The sequence below is a fragment of the Labrus mixtus genome, unplaced genomic scaffold (assembly GCF_963584025.1).
Source record: "Labrus mixtus unplaced genomic scaffold, fLabMix1.1 SCAFFOLD_74, whole genome shotgun sequence".
Lineage (NCBI taxonomy): Eukaryota > Metazoa > Chordata > Actinopteri > Labriformes > Labridae > Labrus > Labrus mixtus.
The window spans coordinates 202501-207500 of record NW_026870298.1 but is presented as its reverse complement, the minus strand read 5'-3'; the positions used below and the strand labels follow the sequence as shown (position 1 = coordinate 207500).

The following is a 5000-nucleotide window of genomic DNA, read 5'->3' as shown; positions in this document are numbered from 1 at the left end:
TCTCCCATCCAGGTACTAACCAGGCCCTACCCTGCTTAGCTTCCGAGATCGGATGAGATCAGGCGTGTTCAGGGTGGTATGGCCGTAAGCCATTATTGTGTGCAGAGAGGGGCCTTTTAAAGATGTCATGCCCTTGATTCTGGCTGAATTTTTGGACATGTGAATATGTCTCTATATGATAAAAAAAAAACATATGATCAAAAAAATGAAAAAGCTTACAGCGTCTGGTATTCCCAGGCGGTCTCCCATCCAAGTACTAACCAGGCACGACCCTACTTAGTTTCCGAGATCGGACGAGATCGGGCGTGTTAAGGGTGGTATGGCCGTAAGCTGTTATTGTGTGCAGAAAGGGGCCTTTTAAAGATGTCATGCCCTTGATTCTGGCTGAATTTTTGGACATGTGAATATGTCTCTATATGATAAAAAAAAAACATATGATCAAAAAAATGAAAAAGCTTACAGCACCTGGTATTCCCAGGCGGTCTCCCATCCAAGTACTAACCAGGCCCTACCCTGCTTAGCTTCCGAGATCGGACGAGATCAGGCGTGTTCAGGGTGGTATGGCCATAAGCCATTATTGTGTGCAGACAGGGGCCTTTTAAAGATGTCATGCCCTTGATTCTGGCTGAATTTTTGGACATGTGAATATGTCTCTATATGATAAAAAAAAACATATGATCAAAAAAATGAAAATGCTTACAGCACCTGGTATTCCCAGGCGGTCTCCCATCCAAGTACTAACCAGGCCCGACCCTGCTTAGCTTCCGAGATCGGACAAGATCGGGCGTGTTCAGGGTGGTATGGCCGTAAGCCATTATTGTGTGCAGACAGGGGCCTTTTAAAGATGTCATGCCCTTGATTCTGGCTGAATTTTTGGACATGTAAATATGTCTCTATATGATAAAAAAAAACATATGATCAAAAAAATGAAAATGCTTACAGCACCTGGTATTCCCAGGTGGTCTCCCATCAAAGTACTATCCAGGCCCGACCCTGCTTAGCTTCCGAGATCGGACGAGATCGGGCGTGTTCAGGGTGGTATGGCCGTAAGCCATTATTGTGTGCAGACAGGGGCCTTTTAAAGATGTCATGCCCTTGATTCTGGCTGAATTTGTGGACATGTGAATATGTCTCTCTATGATAAAAAAAACATATGATCAAAAAAATAAAAAAGCTTACAGCATCTGGTATTCCCAGGCGGTCTCCCATTCAAGTACTAACCAGGCCCGACCCTGCTTAGCTTCCGAGATGGGACGAGATCGGGCGTGTTAAGGGTGGTATGGCCGTAAGCCATTATTGTGTGCAGAGAGGGGCCTTTTAAAGATGTTATGCCCTTGATTCTGGCTGAATTTTTGGACATGTGAATATGTCTCTATATGATAAAAAAAAAAACATATGATCAAAAAAATGAAAAAGCTTACAGCACCTGGTATTCCCAGGCGGTCTCCCATCCAAGTACTAACCAGGCCCGACCCTGCTTAGCTTCCGAGATCGGACGAGATCAGGTGTGTTCAGGGTGGTATGGCCGTAAGCTATTATTGTGTGCAGACAGCGGCCTTTTAAAGATCTCATGCCCTTGATTCTGGCTGAATTTTTGGACATGTGAATATGTCTCTATATGATAAAAAAAGAACATATGATCAAAAAAAATGAAAAAGCTTACAGCACCTGGTATTCCCAGGCGGTCTCCCATCCAAGTACTAACCAGGCCCAACCCTGCTTTGCTTCTGAGATCGGGCGTGTTCAGGGTGGTATGGACGTAAGGCATTATTGTGTGCAGAAAGGGGCCTTTTAAAGATGTCATGCCCTTGATTCTGGCTGAATTTTTGGACATGTGAATATGTCTCTCTATGATAAAAAAAAACATATGATCAAAAAAATAAAAAAAGCATACAGCGTCTGGTATTCCCAGGCGGTCTCCCATCCAAGTACTAACCAGGCCCGACCCTGCTTAGCTTCCAAGATCGGACGAGTTCAGGGTGGTTTGGCCGTAAGCCATTATTGTGTGCAGAAAGGGGCCTTTTAAAGATGTCATGCCCTTGATTCTGGCTAAATTTTTGGACATGTGAATATGTCTCTATATGATAAAAAAAAAACATATGATCAAAAAAATGAAAAAGCTTACAGCGTCTGGTATTCCCAGGCGGTCTCCCATCCAAGTACTAACCAGGCACGACCCTACTTAGTTTCGGAGATCGGACGAGATCGGGCGTGTTAAGGGTGGTATGGCCGTAAGCCGTTATTGTGTGCAGAAAGGTGCCTTTTAAAGATGTCATGCCCTTGATTCTGGCTGAATTTTTGGACATGTGAATATGTCTCTATATGATCAAAAAAAAACATATGATCAAAAAAATGAAAAAACTTACAGCACCTGGTATTCCCAGGCGGTCTCCCATCCAAGTACTAACCAGGTCCTACCCTGCTTAGCTTCCGAGATCGGACGAGATCAGGCGTGTTCAGGGTGGTATGGCCGTAAGCCATTATTGTGTGCAGACAGGGGCCTTTTAAAGATGTCATGCCCTTGATTCTGGCTGAATTTTTGGACATGTGAATATGTCTCTCTATGATAAAATAAAACATATGATCAAAAAAATGAAAAAGCTTACAGCACCTGGTATTCCTAGGCGGTCTCCCATCCAAGTATTAACCAGGCCCGACCCTGCTTTGCTTCTGAGATCGGGCGTGTTCAGGGTGGTATGGACGTAAGGCATTATTGTGTGCAGAAAGGGGCCTTTTAAAGATGTCATGCCCTTGATTCTGGCTGAATTTTTGGACATGTGAATATGTCTCTATATGATAAAAAAAAAAACATATGATCAAAAAAATGAAACAGCTTACAGCATTTGATATTCCACAGGCGGTCTCCCATCCAAGTACTAACGAGGCCCGACCCTGCATAGCTTCCGAGATCGGACGAGATCGGGCGTGTTCAGGGTGGTATGGCCGTAAGCCATTATTGTGTGCAGAAAGGGGCCTTTTAAAGATGTCATGCCCTTGATTCTCGCTGAATTTTTGGACATGTGAATATGTCTCTCTATGATAAAAAAAAAACACATGATCAAAAAAATTAAACAGCTTACAGCATCTGGTATTCCACAGGCGGTCTCCCATCCAAGTACTAACCAGGCACTACCCTGCTTAGCTTCCGAGTTCGGACGAGATCAGGCGTGTTCAGGGTGGTATGGCCGTAAGCCATTATTGTGTGCAGAGAGGGGCCTTTTAAAGATGTCATGCCCTTGATTCTGGCTGAATTTTTGGACATGTGAATATGTCTCTATATGATAAAAAAAACATATGATCAAAAAAAATTAAAAAGCTTACAGCACCTGGTATTCCCAGGCGGTCTCCCATCCAAGTACTAACCAGGCCCGACCCTGCATAGCTTCCTAGATCGGACGAGATCTGGCGTGTTCAGGGTGGTATGGCCGTAAGCCATTATTGTGTGCAGAAAGGGGCCTTTTAAAGATGTCATGCCCTTGATTCTGGCTAAATTTTTGGACATGTGAATATGTCTCTATATGATAAAAAAAAAACATATGATCAAAAAAATGAAAAAGCTTATAGCACCTGGTATTCCCAGGCGGTCTCCCATCCAAGTACTAACCAGGCCCGACCCTGCTTAGCTTCCGAGATCAGACGAGATCGGGCGTGTTCAGGGTGGTATGGCCATAAGTCATTATTGTGTGCAGACAGGGGCCTTTTAAAGATGTCATGCCCTTGATTCTGGCTGAATTTTTGGACATGTGAATATGTCTCTATATGATAAAAAAAAAAACATATGATCAAAAAAATGAAAAAGCTTACAGCACCTGGTATTCCCAGGCGGTCTCCCATCCAAGTACTAACCAGGCCCAACCCTGCTTAGCTTCCAAGATCTGACGAGTTCAGGGTGGTATGGCCGTAAGCCATTATTGTGTGCAGAAAGGGGCCTTTTAAAGATGTCATGCCCTTGATTCTGGCTGAATTTTTGGACATGTGAATATGTCTCTATATGATAAAAAAAAACATATCATCAAAAAAAAAGCTTACAGCACCTGGTATTCCCAGGCGGTCTCCCATCCAAGTACTAACCAGGCCCGACCCTGCTTAGCTTCCGAGATCAGACGAGAACGGGCGTGTTCAGGACGGTATGGCCATAAGCTGTTGTTGTGTGCAGAAAGGGGCCTTTTAAAGATGTCATGCCCTTGATTCTGGCTGAATTTTTGGACATGTGAATATGTCTCTATATGATAAAAAAAAAACGTATGATCAAAAAAATGAAAAAGCTTACAGCACCTGGTATTACCAGGCAGTCTCCCATCCAACTAGTAACCAGGCCCGACCCTGCTTAGCTTCCAAGATTGGATGAGTTCAGGGTTGTATGGCCGTAAGCCATTATTGTGTGCAGAAAGGGGCCTTTTAAAGATGTCATGCCCTTGATTCTGGCTGAATTTTAGGACATGTGAATATGTCTCTATATGATAAAAAAAAACATATGATCAAAAAAATGAAAAAGCTTACAGCACCTGGTATTCCCAGGCGGTCTCCCATTCAAGTACTAAACAGGCCCCACCCTGCTTAGCTTCCAAGATCGGACGAGTTCAGGGTGGTATGGCCATAAGCCATTATTGTGTGCAGAAAGGGGCCTTTTAAAGATGTCATGCTCTTGATTCTGGCTGAATTTTTGGACATGTGAATATGTCTCTATATGATAAAAAAAAAAACATATGATCAAAAAAATGAAGAAGCTTACAGCACCTGGTATTCCCAGGCTGTCTCCCATCGAAGTACTAACCTGGCCCGACCCTGCTTACCTTCTGAGATCGGACGAGTTCAGGGTTGTATGGCCGTAAGCCATTATTGTGTGCAGAAAGGGGCCTTTTAAAGATGTCATGCCCTTGATTCTGGCTGAATTTTTGGACATGTGAATATGTCTCTATATGATAAAAAAAAACATATGATCAAAAAAATGAAAAAGCTTACAGCACCTGGTATTCCCAGGCGGTCTCCCATTTAAGTAC

The 5000-nt window shown here is 43.5% G+C and overlaps 11 non-coding genes and 11 pseudogenes across 11 annotated transcripts in view; all 22 read right to left on the bottom strand.

The window, feature by feature from the left end:
• The window catches only part of LOC132968017 (5S ribosomal RNA), a 119-nt gene extending 29 nt beyond the window's left edge, over positions 1–90 (bottom strand). Inside the window, exon 1 of the ribosomal RNA XR_009670869.1 lies at positions 1–90. This exon is cut by the window's left edge and continues 29 nt beyond it. This is a non-coding gene — a ribosomal RNA (5S ribosomal RNA).
• Positions 91–212: 122 nt separating this feature from the next.
• Positions 213–331, bottom strand: LOC132968401 (5S ribosomal RNA; annotated as a pseudogene).
• A 122-nt stretch (positions 332–453) lies between these two features.
• On the bottom strand, positions 454–572 carry LOC132968020 (5S ribosomal RNA). Its single transcript, XR_009670872.1, has one exon. It is a non-coding gene; the product is annotated as a 5S ribosomal RNA (ribosomal RNA).
• A 121-nt stretch (positions 573–693) lies between these two features.
• LOC132968084 (5S ribosomal RNA) lies at positions 694–812 on the bottom strand. The gene has a single exon (XR_009670933.1). It is a non-coding gene; the product is annotated as a 5S ribosomal RNA (ribosomal RNA).
• A 121-nt stretch (positions 813–933) lies between these two features.
• On the bottom strand, positions 934–1052 carry LOC132968276 (5S ribosomal RNA). The gene has a single exon (XR_009671120.1). It is a non-coding gene; the product is annotated as a 5S ribosomal RNA (ribosomal RNA).
• Positions 1053–1172: 120 nt separating this feature from the next.
• Positions 1173–1291, bottom strand: LOC132968343 (5S ribosomal RNA). Its single transcript, XR_009671179.1, has one exon. It is a non-coding gene; the product is annotated as a 5S ribosomal RNA (ribosomal RNA).
• A 123-nt stretch (positions 1292–1414) lies between these two features.
• LOC132968162 (5S ribosomal RNA) lies at positions 1415–1533 on the bottom strand. Its single transcript, XR_009671009.1, has one exon. It is a non-coding gene; the product is annotated as a 5S ribosomal RNA (ribosomal RNA).
• A 123-nt stretch (positions 1534–1656) lies between these two features.
• Positions 1657–1765, bottom strand: LOC132967870 (5S ribosomal RNA; annotated as a pseudogene).
• A 122-nt stretch (positions 1766–1887) lies between these two features.
• LOC132967953 (5S ribosomal RNA) lies at positions 1888–1996 on the bottom strand (annotated as a pseudogene).
• Positions 1997–2118: 122 nt separating this feature from the next.
• LOC132968478 (5S ribosomal RNA) lies at positions 2119–2237 on the bottom strand (annotated as a pseudogene).
• Positions 2238–2359: 122 nt separating this feature from the next.
• Positions 2360–2478, bottom strand: LOC132968133 (5S ribosomal RNA). The gene has a single exon (XR_009670981.1). It is a non-coding gene; the product is annotated as a 5S ribosomal RNA (ribosomal RNA).
• Positions 2479–2599: 121 nt separating this feature from the next.
• LOC132967959 (5S ribosomal RNA) lies at positions 2600–2708 on the bottom strand (annotated as a pseudogene).
• A 123-nt stretch (positions 2709–2831) lies between these two features.
• Positions 2832–2951, bottom strand: LOC132967856 (5S ribosomal RNA; annotated as a pseudogene).
• Positions 2952–3073: 122 nt separating this feature from the next.
• LOC132968361 (5S ribosomal RNA) lies at positions 3074–3193 on the bottom strand. Its single transcript, XR_009671196.1, has one exon. It is a non-coding gene; the product is annotated as a 5S ribosomal RNA (ribosomal RNA).
• Positions 3194–3314: 121 nt separating this feature from the next.
• Positions 3315–3433, bottom strand: LOC132968314 (5S ribosomal RNA). The gene has a single exon (XR_009671156.1). It is a non-coding gene; the product is annotated as a 5S ribosomal RNA (ribosomal RNA).
• A 122-nt stretch (positions 3434–3555) lies between these two features.
• LOC132968104 (5S ribosomal RNA) lies at positions 3556–3674 on the bottom strand. Its single transcript, XR_009670952.1, has one exon. It is a non-coding gene; the product is annotated as a 5S ribosomal RNA (ribosomal RNA).
• A 123-nt stretch (positions 3675–3797) lies between these two features.
• LOC132967829 (5S ribosomal RNA) lies at positions 3798–3906 on the bottom strand (annotated as a pseudogene).
• Positions 3907–4022: 116 nt separating this feature from the next.
• LOC132968210 (5S ribosomal RNA) lies at positions 4023–4141 on the bottom strand. The gene has a single exon (XR_009671057.1). It is a non-coding gene; the product is annotated as a 5S ribosomal RNA (ribosomal RNA).
• Positions 4142–4263: 122 nt separating this feature from the next.
• Positions 4264–4372, bottom strand: LOC132967982 (5S ribosomal RNA; annotated as a pseudogene).
• A 121-nt stretch (positions 4373–4493) lies between these two features.
• LOC132967882 (5S ribosomal RNA) lies at positions 4494–4602 on the bottom strand (annotated as a pseudogene).
• Positions 4603–4725: 123 nt separating this feature from the next.
• Positions 4726–4834, bottom strand: LOC132967944 (5S ribosomal RNA; annotated as a pseudogene).
• Positions 4835–4955: 121 nt separating this feature from the next.
• LOC132968452 (5S ribosomal RNA) overlaps positions 4956–5000 on the bottom strand; it is a 109-nt pseudogene continuing 64 nt past the window's right edge.